This window comes from Alosa alosa, unplaced genomic scaffold (genome assembly GCF_017589495.1).
Source record: "Alosa alosa isolate M-15738 ecotype Scorff River unplaced genomic scaffold, AALO_Geno_1.1 AALO_1.0_unplaced_316, whole genome shotgun sequence".
NCBI lineage: Eukaryota > Metazoa > Chordata > Actinopteri > Clupeiformes > Clupeidae > Alosa > Alosa alosa.
Genome location: NW_025962451.1, coordinates 1 through 13,747, shown reverse-complemented (window position 1 = coordinate 13,747; position 13,747 = coordinate 1). Strand labels below are relative to the sequence as shown.

Here is a 13,747-nt window from a genome sequence, read left to right as displayed (position 1 = left end):
AAATTTAGCAAATCTCTTATTAAATTCAGTCAAAAGGATCTTTTCAGAGAGTGCTAGTTAAGTCTCTTTAAAAAAGCATTACCAAATCCATGTGTTGATCTTCATATAAGATCAATAACACTTGGTTAGATTTCATTTTTTGCAGTGTTTTAGGGTCTTTTCCATAGGGCTCTGGTGTCCATCTGGTTTCGTGTCCCAGAACAGAGCCAGGTCCTTCGATAGCTCAGTTGGTAGAGCGGAGGACTGTAGGTGAACAACCGCCATCCTTAGGTCGCTGGTTCGACTCGGCTCGAAGGAAGCGATGCTTTTGGTGATCTCTTTGTCTGCGACAAGACCAAGGCCTGGCAAAAGCCGCATTCCCTGACCGGAATCGAACCCGGGCGCTGGCGGTGAGAGCGCCGAATCCTAACCACTAGACCACCAGGGAGACATGCTGTTTGCCTTTGGCACGTGGGTGGACGTGACGCCTTGCTCTCTGCGGGGCAGACTGCGGAGATGGCTTCGCTGCAAAAACGGTTTATCCAATCAAATCTAGCCGAGTGTCATTAATCTTATATCAAAAAAAAAAAAAATCTACCTGGTACTGTTTTCAGCATAAAGACACTTACCTAGTGCTTTCTCATCAAATCATTTGACTTCATTTAAGACGTCTCCAGCGCATTAAGCAAATTTGCCTTGATGAGACTCCTTAAAATTTAGCAAATCTCTTATTAAATTCAGTCAAAAGGATCTTTTCAGAGAGTGCTAGTTAAGTCTCTTTAAAAAGCATTACCAAATCCATGTGTTGATCTTCATATAAGATCAATAACACTTGGTTAGATTTCATTTTTTTGCAGTGTTTTTAGGGTCTTTTCCATAGGGCTCTGGTGTCCATCTGGTTTCGTGTCCCAGAACAGAGCCAGGTCCTTCGATAGCTCAGTTGGTAGAGCGGAGGACTGTAGGTGAACAACCGGCCATCCTTAGGTCGCTGGTTCGACTCCGGCTCGAAGGAAGCGATGCTTTTTGGTGATCTCTTTGTCTGCGACAAGACCAAGGCCTGGCAAAAGCCGCATTCCCTGACCGGGGAATCGAACCCGGGCAGGGCGGTGAGAGCCGAATCCTAACCACTAGACCACCAGGGAGACATGCTGTTTGCCTTTGGCACGAGTGGGCGTGGGACGCCTTGCTCTCTCTGCGGGGCAGACTGCGGGGAGATGGCTTCGCTGCAAAAACGGTTTATCCAATCAAATCTAGCCGAGTGTCATTAATCTTATATCAAAAAAAAAAAAAAAAAATCTACCTGGTACTGTTTTCAGCATAAAGACACTTACCTAGTGCTTTCTCATCAAATCATTTGACTTCATTTAAGACGTCTCCAGCGCATTAAGCAAATTTGCCTTGATGAGACTCCTTAAAATTTAGCAAATCTCTTATTAAATTCAGTCAAAAGGATCTTTTCAGAGAGTGCTAGTTAAGTCTCTTTAAAAAAGCATTACCAAATCCATGTGTTGATCTTCATATAAGATCAATAACACTTGGTTAGATTTCATTTTTTTGCAGTGTTTTTAGGGTCTTTTCCATAGGGCTCTGGTGTCCATCTGGTTTCGTGTCCCAGAACAGAGCCAGGTCCTTCGATAGCTCAGTTGGTAGAGCGGAGGACTGTAGGTGAACAACCGGCCATCCTTAGGTCGCTGGTTCGACTCGCCTCGAAGGAAGCGATGCTTTTGGTGATCTCTTTGTCTGCGACAAGACCAAGGCCTGGCAAAAGCCGCATTCCCTGACCGGGAATCGAACCCGGGCCGCGGCGGTGAGAGCGCCGAATCCTAACCACTAGACCACCAGGGAGACATGCTGTTTGCCTTTGGCACGAGTGGACGTGACGTCTTGCTCTCTGCGGGGCAGACTGCGGGAGATGGCTTCGCTGCAAAAACGGTTTATCCAATCAAATCTAGCCGAGTGTCATTAATCTTATATCAAAAAAAAAAAAAAAATCTACCTGGTACTGTTTTCAGCATAAAGACACTTACCTAGTGCTTTCTCATCAAATCATTTGACTTCATTTAAGACGTCTCCAGCGCATTAAGCAAATTTGCCTTGATGAGACTCCTTAAAATTTAGCAAATCTCTTATTAAATTCAGTCAAAAGGATCTTTTCAGAGAGTGCTAGTTAAGTCTCTTTAAAAAGCATTACCAAATCCATGTGTTGATCTTCATATAAGATCAATAACACTTGGTTAGATTTCATTTTTTGCAGTGTTTTTAGGGTCTTTTCCATAGGGCTCTGGTGTCCATCTGGTTTCGTGTCCCAGAACAGAGCCAGGTCCTTCGATAGCTCAGTTGGTAGAGCGGGAGGACTGTAGGTGAACAACCGCCATCCTTAGGTCGCTGGTTCGACTCGGCTCGAAGGAAGCGATGCTTTTGGTGATCTCTTTGTCTGCGACAAGACCAAGGCCTGGCAAAAGCCGCATTCCCTGACCGAATCGAACCCGGCCATGGCGGTGAGAGAGCCGAATCCTAACCACTAGACCACCAGGGAGACATGCTGTTTGCCTTTGGCACGAGTGGGCGTGACGTCTTGCTCTCTGCGGGGCAGACTGCGGGAGATGGCTTCGCTGCAAAAACGGTTTATCCAATCAAATCTAGCCGAGTGTCATTAATCTTATATCAAAAAAAAAAAAATTCTACCTGGTACTGTTTTCAGCATAAAGACACTTACCTAGTGCTTTCTCAACAAATCATTTGACTTCATTTAAGACGTCTCCAGCGCATTAAGCAAATTTGCCTTGATGAGACTCCTTAAAATTTAGCAAATCTCTTATTAAATTCAGTCAAAAGGATCTTTTCAGAGAGTGCTAGTTAAGTCTCTTTAAAAAGCATTACCAAATCCATGTGTTGATCTTCATATAAGATCAATAACACTTGGTTAGATTTCATTTTTTTGCAGTGTTTTTAGGGTCTTTTCCATAGGGCTCTGGTGTCCATCTGGTTTCGTGTCCCAGAACAGAGCCAGGTCCTTCGATAGCTCAGTTGGTAGAGCGGAGGACTGTAGGTGAACAACCGCCATCCTTAGGTCGCTGGTTCGACTCGCCTCGAAGGAAGCGATGCTTTTGGTGATCTCTTTGTCTGCGACAAGACCAAGGCCTGGCAAAGCCGCATTCCCTGACCGAATCGAACCCGGGCCGCGGCGGTGAGAGCGCCGAATCCTAACCACTAGACCACCAGGGAGACATGCTGTTTGCCTTTGGCACGAGTGGACGTGACGTCTTGCTCTCTGCGGGGCAGACTGCGGGAGATGGCTTCGCTGCAAAAACGGTTTATCCAATCAAATCTAGCCGAGTGTCATTAATCTTATATCAAAAAAAAAAAAAAAAAATCTACCTGGTACTGTTTTCAGCATAAAGACACTTACCTAGTGCTTTCTCATCAAATCATTTGACTTCATTTAAGACGTCTCCAGCGCATTAAGCAAATTTGCCTTGATGAGACTCCTTAAAATTTAGCAAATCTCTTATTAAATTCAGTCAAAAGGATCTTTTCAGAGAGTGCTAGTTAAGTCTCTTTAAAAAGCATTACCAAATCCATGTGTTGATCTTCATATAAGATCAATAACACTTGGTTAGATTTCATTTTTTTGCAGTGTTTTTAGGGTCTTTTCCATAGGGCTCTGGTGTCCATCTGGTTTCGTGTCCCAGAACAGAGCCAGGTCCTTCGATAGCTCAGTTGGTAGAGCGGAGGACTGTAGGTGAACAACCGGCCATCCTTAGGTCGCTGGTTCGACTCCGGCTCGAAGGAAGCGATGCTTTTTGGTGATCTCTTTGTCTGCGACAAGACCAAGGCCTGGCAAAAGCCGCATTCCCTGACCGGGAATCGAACCCGGGCCGCGGCGGTGAGAGCGCCGAATCCTAACCACTAGACCACCAGGGAGACATGCTGTTTGCCTTTGGCACGAGTGGACGTGACGTCTTGCTCTCTGCGGGAGATGGCTTCGCTGCAAAAACGGTTTATCCAATCAAATCTAGCCGAGTGTCATTAATCTTATATCAAAAAAAAAAAAAAAAAAATCTACCTGGTACTGTTTTCAGCATAAAGACACTTACCTCCTGGTACTGTTTTCAGCATAAAGACACTTACCTAGTGCTTTCTCATCAAATCATTTGACTTCATTTAAGACGTCTCCAGCGCATTAAGCAAATTTGCCTTGATGAGACTCCTTAAAATTTAGCAAATCTCTTATTAAATTCAGTCAAAAGGATCTTTTCAGAGAGTGCTAGTTAAGTCTCTTTAAAAAGCATTACCAAATCCATGTGTTGATCTTCATATAAGATCAATAACACTTGGTTAGATTTCATTTTTTTGCAGTGTTTTTAGGGTCTTTTCCATAGGGCTCTGGTGTCCATCTGGTTTCGTGTCCCAGAACAGAGCCAGGTCCTTCGATAGCTCAGTTGGTAGAGCGGAGGACTGTAGGTGAACAACCGCCATCCTTAGGTCGCTGGTTCGACTCGCCTCGAAGGAAGCGATGCTTTTGGTGATCTCTTTGTCTGCGACAAGACCAAGGCCTGGCAAAAGCCGCATTCCCTGACCGAATCGAACCCGGGCAGGGGGTGAGAGCCCGAATCCTAACCACTAGACCACCAGGGAGACATGCTGTTTGCCTTTGGCACGAGTGGGCGTGGCGTCTTGCTCTCTGCGGGGCAGACTGCGGAGATGGCTTCGCTGCAAAAACGGTTTATCCAATCAAATCTAGCCGAGTGTCATTAATCTTATATCAAAAAAAAAAAAAAAAATCTACCTGGTACTGTTTTCAGCATAAAGACACTTACCTAGTGCTTTCTCATCAAATCATTTGACTTCATTTAAGACGCGTCTCCAGCGCATTAAGCAAATTTGCCTTGATGAGACTCCTTAAAATTTAGCAAATCTCTTATTAAATTCAGTCAAAAGGATCTTTTCAGAGAGTGCTAGTTAAGTCTCTTTAAAAAAGCATTACCAAATCCATGTGTTGATCTTCATATAAGATCAATAACACTTGGTTAGATTTCATTTTTTTTTTGCAGTGTTTTTAGGGTCTTTTCCATAGGGCTCTGGTGTCCATCTGGTTTCGTGTGTCCCAGAACAGAGCCAGGTCCTTCGATAGCTCAGTTGGTAGAGCGGGAGGACTGTAGGTGAACAACCGGCCATCCTTAGGTCGCTGGTTCGACTCGGCTCGAAGGAAGCGATGCTTTTGGTGATCTCTTTGTCTGCGACAAGACCAAGGCCTGGCAAAGCCGCATTCCCTGACCGAATCGAACCCGGGCAGGGCGGTGAGAGCCCGAATCCTAACCACTAGACCACCAGGGAGACATGCTGTTTGCCTTTGGCACGTGGGCGTGGACGCCTTGCTCTCTGCGGGGGGCAGACTGCGGGAGATGGCTTCGCTGCAAAAACGGTTTATCCAATCAAATCTAGCCGAAAGTGTCATTAATCTTATATCAAAAAAAAAAAAAAAATCTACCTGGTACTGTTTTCAGCATAAAGACACTTACCTAGTGCTTTCTCATCAAATCATTTGACTTCATTTAAGACGTCTCCAGCGCATTAAGCAAATTTGCCTTGATGAGACTCCTTAAAATTTAGCAAATCTCTTATTAAATTCAGTCAAAAGGATCTTTTCAGAGAGTGCTAGTTAAGTCTCTTTAAAAAAGCATTACCAAATCCATGTGTTGATCTTCATATAAGATCAATAACACTTGGTTAGATTTCATTTTTTGCAGTGTTTTTAGGGTCTTTTCCATAGGGCTCTGGTGTCCATCTGGTTTCGTGTCCCAGAACAGAGCCAGGTCCTTCGATAGCTCAGTTGGTAGAGCGGAGGACTGTAGGTGAACAACCGGCCATCCTTAGGTCGCTGGTTCGACTCCGGCTCGAAGGAAGCGATGCTTTTTGGTGATCTCTTTGTCTGCGACAAGACCAAGGCCTGGCAAAAGCCGCATTCCCTGACCGAATCGAACCCGGTCATGGGCGGTGAGCGCCGAATCCTAACCACTAGACCACCAGGGAGACATGCTGTTTGCCTTTGGCACGAGTGGGCGTGACGTCTTGCTCTCTCGGGGGCAGACTGCGGGAGATGGCTTCGCTGCAAAAACGGTTTATCCAATCAAATCTAGCCGAGTGTCATTAATCTTATATCAAAAAAAAAAAAAAATCTACCTGGTACTGTTTTCAGCATAAAGACACTTACCTAGTGCTTTCTCATCAAATCATTTGACTTCATTTAAGACGTCTCCAGCGCATTAAGCAAATTTGCCTTGATGAGACTCCTTAAAATTTAGCAAATCTCTTATTAAATTCAGTCAAAAGGATCTTTTCAGAGAGTGCTAGTTAAGTCTCTTTAAAAAGCATTACCAAATCCATGTGTTGATCTTCATATAAGATCAATAACACTTGGTTAGATTTCATTTTTTTGCAGTGTTTTTAGGGTCTTTTCCATAGGGCTCTGGTGTCCATCTGGTTTCGTGTCCCAGAACAGAGCCAGGTCCTTCGATAGCTCAGTTGGTAGAGCGGAGGACTGTAGGTGAACAACCGGCCATCCTTAGGTCGCTGGTTCGACTCGGCTCGAAGAAGCGATGCTTTTGGTGATCTCTTTGTCTGCGACAAGACCAAGGCCTGGCAAAAGCCGCATTCCCTGACCGAATCGAACCCGGCAGCGGGGTGAGAGCCCGAATCCTAACCACTAGACCACCAGGGAGACATGCTGTTTGCCTTTGGCACGAGTGGGCGTGACGTCTTGCTCTCTGCGGGGGGCAGACTGCGGGAGATGGTTCGCTGCAAAAACGGTTTATCCAATCAAATCTAGCCGAGTGTCATTAATCTTATATCAAAAAAAAAAAATCTACCTGGTACTGTTTTTCAGCATAAAGACACTTACCTAGTGCTTTCTCATCAAATCATTTGACTTCATTTAAGACGTCTCCAGCGCATTAAGCAAATTTGCCTTGATGAGACTCCTTAAAATTTAGCAAATCTCTTATTAAATTCAGTCAAAAGGATCTTTTCAGAGAGTGCTAGTTAAGTCTCTTTAAAAAGCATTACCAAATCCATGTGTTGATCTTCATATAAGATCAATAACACTTGGTTAGATTTCATTTTTTGCAGTGTTTTTAGGGTCTTTTCCATAGGGCTCTGGTGTCCATCTGGTTTCGTGTCCCAGAACAGAGCCAGGTCCTTCGATAGCTCAGTTGGTAGAGCGGAGGACTGTAGGTGAACAACCGCCATCCTTAGGTCGCTGGTTCGACTCGCCTCGAAGGAAGCGATGCTTTTGGTGATCTCTTTGTCTGCGACAAGACCAAGGCCTGGCAAAAGCCGCATTCCCTGACCGACCGAATCGAACCCGGGCGCGGGCGGTGAGAGCGCCGAATCCTAACCACTAGACCACCAGGGAGACATGCTGTTTGCCTTTGGCACGAGTGGGCGTGGCGTCTTGCTCTCTGGGGGGGCAGACTGCGGGAGATGGCTTCGCTGCAAAAACGGTTTATCCAATCAAATCTAGCCGAGTGTCATTAATCTTATATCAAAAAAAAAAAAAAAATCTACCTGGTACTGTTTTCAGCATAAAGACACTTACCTAGTGCTTTCTCATCAAATCATTTGACTTCATTTAAGACGCGTCTCCAGCGCATTAAGCAAATTTGCCTTGATGAGACTCCTTAAAATTTAGCAAATCTCTTATTAAATTCAGTCAAAAGGATCTTTTCAGAGAGTGCTAGTTAAGTCTCTTTAAAAAGCATTACCAAATCCATGTGTTGATCTTCATATAAGATCAATAACACTTGGTTAGATTTCATTTTTTTGCAGTGTTTTTAGGGTCTTTTCCATAGGGCTCTGGTGTCCATCTGGTTTCGTGTCCCAGAACAGAGCCAGGTCCTTCGATAGCTCAGTTGGTAGAGCGGAGGAGGACTGTAGGTGACAACCGCCATCCTTAGGTCGCTGGTTCGACTCCGGCTCGAAGGAAGCGATGCTTTTTGGTGATCTCTTTGTCTGCGACAAGACCAAGGCCTGGCAAAAGCCGCATTCCCTGACCGGGAATCGAACCCGGGCCGCGGCGGTGAGCGCCGAATCCTAACCACTAGACCACCAGGGAGACATGCTGTTTGCCTTTGGCACGAAAGGGCGTGACGTCTTGCTCTCTGCGGGGCAGACTGCGGGAGATGGCTTCGCTGCAAAAACGGTTTATCCAATCAAATCTAGCCGAGTGTCATTAATCTTATATCAAAAAAAAAAAAAAATACCTGGTACTGTTTTCAGCATAAAGACACTTACCTAGTGCTTTCTCATCAAATCATTTGACTTCATTTAAGACGTCTCCAGCGCATTAAGCAAATTTGCCTTGATGAGACTCCTTAAAATTTAGCAAATCTCTTATTAAATTCAGTCAAAAGGATCTTTTCAGAGAGTGCTAGTTAAGTCTCTTTAAAAAGCATTACCAAATCCATGTGTTGATCTTCATATAAGATCAATAACACTTGGTTAGATTTCATTTTTTGCAGTGTTTTTAGGTCTTTTCCATAGGGCTCTGGTGTCCATCTGGTTTCGTGTCCCAGAACAGAGCCAGGTCCTTCGATAGCTCAGTTGGTAGAGCGGAGGACTGTAGGTGAACAACCGGCCATCCTTAGGTCGCTGGTTCGACTCCGGCTCGAAGGAAGCGATGCTTTTTGGTGATCTCTTTGTCTGCGACAAGACCAAGGCCTGGCAAAAGCCGCATTCCCTGACCGGGAATCGAACCCGGGCCGCGGCGGTGAGAGCGCCGAATCCTAACCACTAGACCACCAGGGAGACATGCTGTTTGCCTTTGGCACGAGTGGACGTGACGTCTTGCTCTCTGCGGGGCAGACTGCGGGAGATGGCTTCGCTGCAAAAACGGTTTATCCAATCAAATCTAGCCGAGTGTCATTAATCTTATATCAAAAAAAAAAAAAAAAATCTACCTGGTACTGTTTTCAGCATAAAGACACTTACCTAGTGCTTTCTCATCAAATCATTTGACTTCATTTAAGACGTCTCCAGCGCATTAAGCAAATTTGCCTTGATGAGACTCCTTAAAATTTAGCAAATCTCTTATTAAATTCAGTCAAAAGGATCTTTTCAGAGAGTGCTAGTTAAGTCTCTTTAAAAAGCATTACCAAATCCATGTGTTGATCTTCATATAAGATCAATAACACTTGGTTAGATTTCATTTTTTTGCAGTGTTTTTAGGGTCTTTTCCATAGGGCTCTGGTGTCCATCTGGTTTCGTGTCCCAGAACAGAGCCAGGTCCTTCGATAGCTCAGTTGGTAGAGCGGAGGACTGTAGGTGAACAACCGGCCATCCTTAGGTCGCTGGTTCGACTCCGGCTCGAAGGAAGCGATGCTTTTTGGTGATCTCTTTGTCTGCGACAAGACCAAGGCCTGGCAAAAGCCGCATTCCCTGACCGGGAATCGAACCCGGGCCGCGGCGGTGAGAGCGCCGAATCCTAACCACTAGACCACCAGGGAGACATGCTGTTTGCCTTTGGCACGAGTGGACGTGACGTCTTGCTCTCTGCGGGGCAGACTGCGGGAGATGGCTTCGCTGCAAAAACGGTTTATCCAATCAAATCTAGCCGAGTGTCATTAATCTTATATCAAAAAAAAAAAAAAAATCTACCTGGTACTGTTTTCAGCATAAAGACACTTACCTAGTGCTTTCTCATCAAATCATTTGACTTCATTTAAGACGTCTCCAGCGCATTAAGCAAATTTGCCTTGATGAGACTCCTTAAAATTTAGCAAATCTCTTATTAAATTCAGTCAAAAGGATCTTTTCAGAGAGTGCTAGTTAAGTCTCTTTAAAAAGCATTACCAAATCCATGTGTTGATCTTCATATAAGATCAATAACACTTGGTTAGATTTCATTTTTTTGCAGTGTTTTTAGGGTCTTTTCCATAGGGCTCTGGTGTCCATCTGGTTTCGTGTCCCAGAACAGAGCCAGGTCCTTCGATAGCTCAGTTGGTAGAGCGGAGGACTGTAGGTGAACAACCGGCCATCCTTAGGTCGCTGGTTCGACTCCGGCTCGAAGGAAGCGATGCTTTTTGGTGATCTCTTTGTCTGCGACAAGACCAAGGCCTGGCAAAAGCCGCATTCCCTGACCGGGAATCGAACCCGGGCCGCGGCGGTGAGAGCGCCGAATCCTAACCACTAGACCACCAGGGAGACATGCTGTTTGCCTTTGGCACGAGTGGACGTGACGTCTTGCTCTCTGCGGGAGATGGCTTCGCTGCAAAGACGGTTTATCCAATCAAATCTAGCCGAGTGTCATTAATCTTATATCAAAAAAAAAAAAAAAAAAAAATCTACCTGGTACTGTTTTCAGCATAAAGACACTTACCTAGTGCTTTCTCATCAAATCATTTGACTTCATTTAAGACGTCTCCAGCGCATTAAGCAAATTTGCCTTGATGAGACTCCTTAAAATTTAGCAAATCTCTTATTAAATTCAGTCAAAAGGATCTTTTCAGAGAGTGCTAGTTAAGTCTCTTTAAAAAAGCATTACCAAATCCATGTGTTGATCTTCATATAAGATCAATAACACTTGGTTAGATTTCATTTTTTTGCAGTGTTTTTAGGGTCTTTTCCATAGGGCTCTGGTGTCCATCTGGTTTCGTGTCCCAGAACAGAGCCAGGTCCTTCGATAGCTCAGTTGGTAGAGCGGAGGACTGTAGGTGAACAACCGGCCATCCTTAGGTCGCTGGTTCGACTCCGGCTCGAAGGAAGCGATGCTTTTTGGTGATCTCTTTGTCTGCGACAAGACCAAGGCCTGGCAAAAGCCGCATTCCCTGACCGAATCGAACCCGGCAGCGGGCGGTGAGAGCGCCGAATCCTAACCACTAGACCACCAGGGAGACATGCTGTTTGCCTTTGGCACGAGTGGACGTGACGTCTTGCTCTCTGCGGGGCAGACTGCGGGAGATGGCTTCGCTGCAAAAACGGTTTATCCAATCAAATCTAGCCGAGTGTCATTAATCTTATATCAAAAAAAAAAAAAAAAATCTACCTGGTACTGTTTTCAGCATAAAGACACTTACCTAGTGCTTTCTCATCAAATCATTTGACTTCATTTAAGACGTCTCCAGCGCATTAAGCAAATTTGCCTTGATGAGACTCCTTAAAATTTAGCAAATCTCTTATTAAATTCAGTCAAAAGGATCTTTTCAGAGAGTGCTAGTTAAGTCTCTTTAAAAAAGCATTACCAAATCCATGTGTTGATCTTCATATAAGATCAATAACACTTGGTTAGATTTCATTTTTTTTGCAGTGTTTTTAGGGTCTTTTCCATAGGGCTCTGGTGTCCATCTGGTTTCGTGTCCCAGAACAGAGCCAGGTCCTTCGATAGCTCAGTTGGTAGAGCGGAGGACTGTAGGTGAACAACCGCCATCCTTAGGTCGCTGGTTGGTTCGACTCGCTCGAAGGAAGCGATGCTTTTGGTGATCTCTTTGTCTGCGACAAGACCAAGGCCTGGCAAAAGCCGCATTCCCTGACCGAATCGAACCCGGGCGCGGGCGGTGAGAGCGCCGAATCCTAACCACTAGACCACCAGGGAGACATGCTGTTTGCCTTTGGCACGAGTGGGCGTGGCGTCTTGCTCTCTGCGGGGGCAGACTGCGGGAGATGGCTTCGCTGCAAAAACGGTTTATCCAATCAAATCTAGCCGAGTGTCATTAATCTTATATCAAAAAAAAAAAAAAAAATCTACCTGGTACTGTTTTCAGCATAAAGACACTTACCTAGTGCTTTCTCATCAAATCATTTGACTTCATTTAAGACGTCTCCAGCGCATTAAGCAAATTTGCCTTGATGAGACTCCTTAAAATTTAGCAAATCTCTTATTAAATTCAGTCAAAAGGATCTTTTCAGAGAGTGCTAGTTAAGTCTCTTTAAAAAAGCATTACCAAATCCATGTGTTGATCTTCATATAAGATCAATAACACTTGGTTAGATTTCATTTTTTGCAGTGTTTTTAGGGTCTTTTCCATAGGGCTCTGGTGTCCATCTGGTTTCGTGTCCCAGAACAGAGCCAGGTCCTTCGATAGCTCAGTTGGTAGAGCGGAGGACTGTAGGTGAACAACCGGCCATCCTTAGGTCGCTGGTTCGACTCCGGCTCGAAGGAAGCGATGCTTTTTGGTGATCTCTTTGTCTGCGACAAGACCAAGGCCTGGCAAAAGCCGCATTCCCTGACCGGGAATCGAACCCGGCCGCGGCGGTGAGCGCCGAATCCTAACCACTAGACCACCAGGGAGACATGCTGTTTGCCTTTGGCACGAGTGGACGTGACGTCTTGCTCTCTGCGGGAGATGGCTTCGCTGCAAAGACGGTTTATCCAATCAAATCTAGCCGAGTGTCATTAATCTTATATCAAAAAAAAAAAAAAAATCTACCTGGTACTGTTTTCAGCATAAAGACACTTACCTAGTGCTTTCTCATCAAATCATTTGACTTCATTTAAGACGTCTCCAGCGCATTAAGCAAATTTGCCTTGATGAGACTCCTTAAAATTTAGCAAATCTCTTATTAAATTCAGTCAAAAGGATCTTTTCAGAGAGTGCTAGTTAAGTCTCTTTAAAAAGCATTACCAAATCCATGTGTTGATCTTCATATAAGATCAATAACACTTGGTTAGATTTCATTTTTTTGCAGTGTTTTTAGGGTCTTTTCCATAGGGCTCTGGTGTCCATCTGGTTTCGTGTCCCAGAACAGAGCCAGGTCCTTCGATAGCTCAGTTGGTAGAGCGGAGGACTGTAGGTGAACAACCGGCCATCCTTAGGTCGCTGGTTCGACTCCGGCTCGAAGGAAGCGATGCTTTTTGGTGATCTCTTTGTCTGCGACAAGACCAAGGCCTGGCAAAAGCCGCATTCCCTGACCGGGAATCGAACCCGGGCCGCGGCGGTGAGAGCGCCGAATCCTAACCACTAGACCACCAGGGAGACATGCTGTTTGCCTTTGGCACGAGTGGACGTGACGTCTTGCTCTCTGCGGGGCAGACTGCGGGAGATGGCTTCGCTGCAAAAACGGTTTATCCAATCAAATCTAGCCGAGTGTCATTAATCTTATATCAAAAAAAAAAAAAAAAAAAATCTACCTGGTACTGTTTTCAGCATAAAGACACTTACCTAGTGCTTTCTCATCAAATCATTTGACTTCATTTAAGACGTCTCCAGCGCATTAAGCAAATTTGCCTTGATGAGACTCCTTAAAATTTAGCAAATCTCTTATTAAATTCAGTCAAAAGGATCTTTTCAGAGAGTGCTAGTTAAGTCTCTTTAAAAAGCATTACCAAATCCATGTGTTGATCTTCATATAAGATCAATAACACTTGGTTAGATTTCATTTTTTTTTGCAGTGTTTTTAGGGTCTTTTCCATAGGGCTCTGGTGTCCATCTGGTTTCGTGTCCCAGAACAGAGCCAGGTCCTTCGATAGCTCAGTTGGTAGAGCGGGAGGACTGTAGGTGAACAACCGCCATCCTTAGGTCGCTGGTTCGACTCCGGCTCGAAGGAAGCGATGCTTTTTGGTGATCTCTTTGTCTGCGACAAGACCAAGGCCTGGCAAAAGCCGCATTCCCTGACCGGGAATCGAACCCGGGCCGCGGCGGTGAGAGCGCCGAATCCTAACCACTAGACCACCAGGGAGACATGCTGTTTGCCTTTGGCACGAGTGGGCGTGACGCTTGCTCTCTCTGCGGGGCAGACTGCGGAGATGGCTTCGCTGCAAAAAACGGTTTATCCA

General features: G+C 45.1%; 19 non-coding genes across 19 annotated transcripts; 12 read left to right on the top strand and 7 right to left on the bottom strand.

Moving 5' to 3' along the window:
- The first annotated feature begins 212 nt into the window (after positions 1 to 212).
- Positions 213 to 297, top strand: trnay-gua. Its single transcript is given in 2 exon segments — positions 213 to 249; positions 263 to 297. It is a non-coding gene; the product is annotated as a tRNA-Tyr (tRNA).
- A 607-nt stretch (positions 298 to 904) lies between these two features.
- trnay-gua lies at positions 905 to 991 on the top strand. Its single transcript is given in 2 exon segments — positions 905 to 941; positions 956 to 991. It is a non-coding gene; the product is annotated as a tRNA-Tyr (tRNA).
- A 761-nt stretch (positions 992 to 1,752) lies between these two features.
- trnae-cuc lies at positions 1,753 to 1,824 on the bottom strand. The gene has a single exon. It is a non-coding gene; the product is annotated as a tRNA-Glu (tRNA).
- Positions 1,825 to 3,684: 1,860 nt separating this feature from the next.
- Positions 3,685 to 3,771, top strand: trnay-gua. The gene is given in 2 exon segments: positions 3,685 to 3,721; positions 3,736 to 3,771. It is a non-coding gene; the product is annotated as a tRNA-Tyr (tRNA).
- Positions 3,772 to 3,831: 60 nt separating this feature from the next.
- trnae-cuc lies at positions 3,832 to 3,903 on the bottom strand. The gene has a single exon. It is a non-coding gene; the product is annotated as a tRNA-Glu (tRNA).
- Positions 3,904 to 5,797: 1,894 nt separating this feature from the next.
- trnay-gua lies at positions 5,798 to 5,884 on the top strand. Its single transcript is given in 2 exon segments — positions 5,798 to 5,834; positions 5,849 to 5,884. It is a non-coding gene; the product is annotated as a tRNA-Tyr (tRNA).
- Positions 5,885 to 7,874: 1,990 nt separating this feature from the next.
- On the top strand, positions 7,875 to 7,962 carry trnay-gua. The gene is given in 2 exon segments: positions 7,875 to 7,914; positions 7,927 to 7,962. It is a non-coding gene; the product is annotated as a tRNA-Tyr (tRNA).
- A 603-nt stretch (positions 7,963 to 8,565) lies between these two features.
- trnay-gua lies at positions 8,566 to 8,652 on the top strand. The gene is given in 2 exon segments: positions 8,566 to 8,602; positions 8,617 to 8,652. It is a non-coding gene; the product is annotated as a tRNA-Tyr (tRNA).
- A 60-nt stretch (positions 8,653 to 8,712) lies between these two features.
- Positions 8,713 to 8,784, bottom strand: trnae-cuc. Its single transcript has one exon. It is a non-coding gene; the product is annotated as a tRNA-Glu (tRNA).
- Positions 8,785 to 9,263: 479 nt separating this feature from the next.
- Positions 9,264 to 9,350, top strand: trnay-gua. Its single transcript is given in 2 exon segments — positions 9,264 to 9,300; positions 9,315 to 9,350. It is a non-coding gene; the product is annotated as a tRNA-Tyr (tRNA).
- A 60-nt stretch (positions 9,351 to 9,410) lies between these two features.
- trnae-cuc lies at positions 9,411 to 9,482 on the bottom strand. The gene has a single exon. It is a non-coding gene; the product is annotated as a tRNA-Glu (tRNA).
- A 478-nt stretch (positions 9,483 to 9,960) lies between these two features.
- On the top strand, positions 9,961 to 10,047 carry trnay-gua. Its single transcript is given in 2 exon segments — positions 9,961 to 9,997; positions 10,012 to 10,047. It is a non-coding gene; the product is annotated as a tRNA-Tyr (tRNA).
- A 60-nt stretch (positions 10,048 to 10,107) lies between these two features.
- On the bottom strand, positions 10,108 to 10,179 carry trnae-cuc. Its single transcript has one exon. It is a non-coding gene; the product is annotated as a tRNA-Glu (tRNA).
- Positions 10,180 to 10,651: 472 nt separating this feature from the next.
- Positions 10,652 to 10,738, top strand: trnay-gua. Its single transcript is given in 2 exon segments — positions 10,652 to 10,688; positions 10,703 to 10,738. It is a non-coding gene; the product is annotated as a tRNA-Tyr (tRNA).
- A 1,308-nt stretch (positions 10,739 to 12,046) lies between these two features.
- Positions 12,047 to 12,133, top strand: trnay-gua. The gene is given in 2 exon segments: positions 12,047 to 12,083; positions 12,098 to 12,133. It is a non-coding gene; the product is annotated as a tRNA-Tyr (tRNA).
- A 595-nt stretch (positions 12,134 to 12,728) lies between these two features.
- On the top strand, positions 12,729 to 12,815 carry trnay-gua. The gene is given in 2 exon segments: positions 12,729 to 12,765; positions 12,780 to 12,815. It is a non-coding gene; the product is annotated as a tRNA-Tyr (tRNA).
- A 60-nt stretch (positions 12,816 to 12,875) lies between these two features.
- Positions 12,876 to 12,947, bottom strand: trnae-cuc. The gene has a single exon. It is a non-coding gene; the product is annotated as a tRNA-Glu (tRNA).
- A 484-nt stretch (positions 12,948 to 13,431) lies between these two features.
- Positions 13,432 to 13,518, top strand: trnay-gua. Its single transcript is given in 2 exon segments — positions 13,432 to 13,469; positions 13,483 to 13,518. It is a non-coding gene; the product is annotated as a tRNA-Tyr (tRNA).
- A 60-nt stretch (positions 13,519 to 13,578) lies between these two features.
- trnae-cuc lies at positions 13,579 to 13,650 on the bottom strand. The gene has a single exon. It is a non-coding gene; the product is annotated as a tRNA-Glu (tRNA).
- Between the last annotated feature and the right edge of the window lie 97 nt (positions 13,651 to 13,747).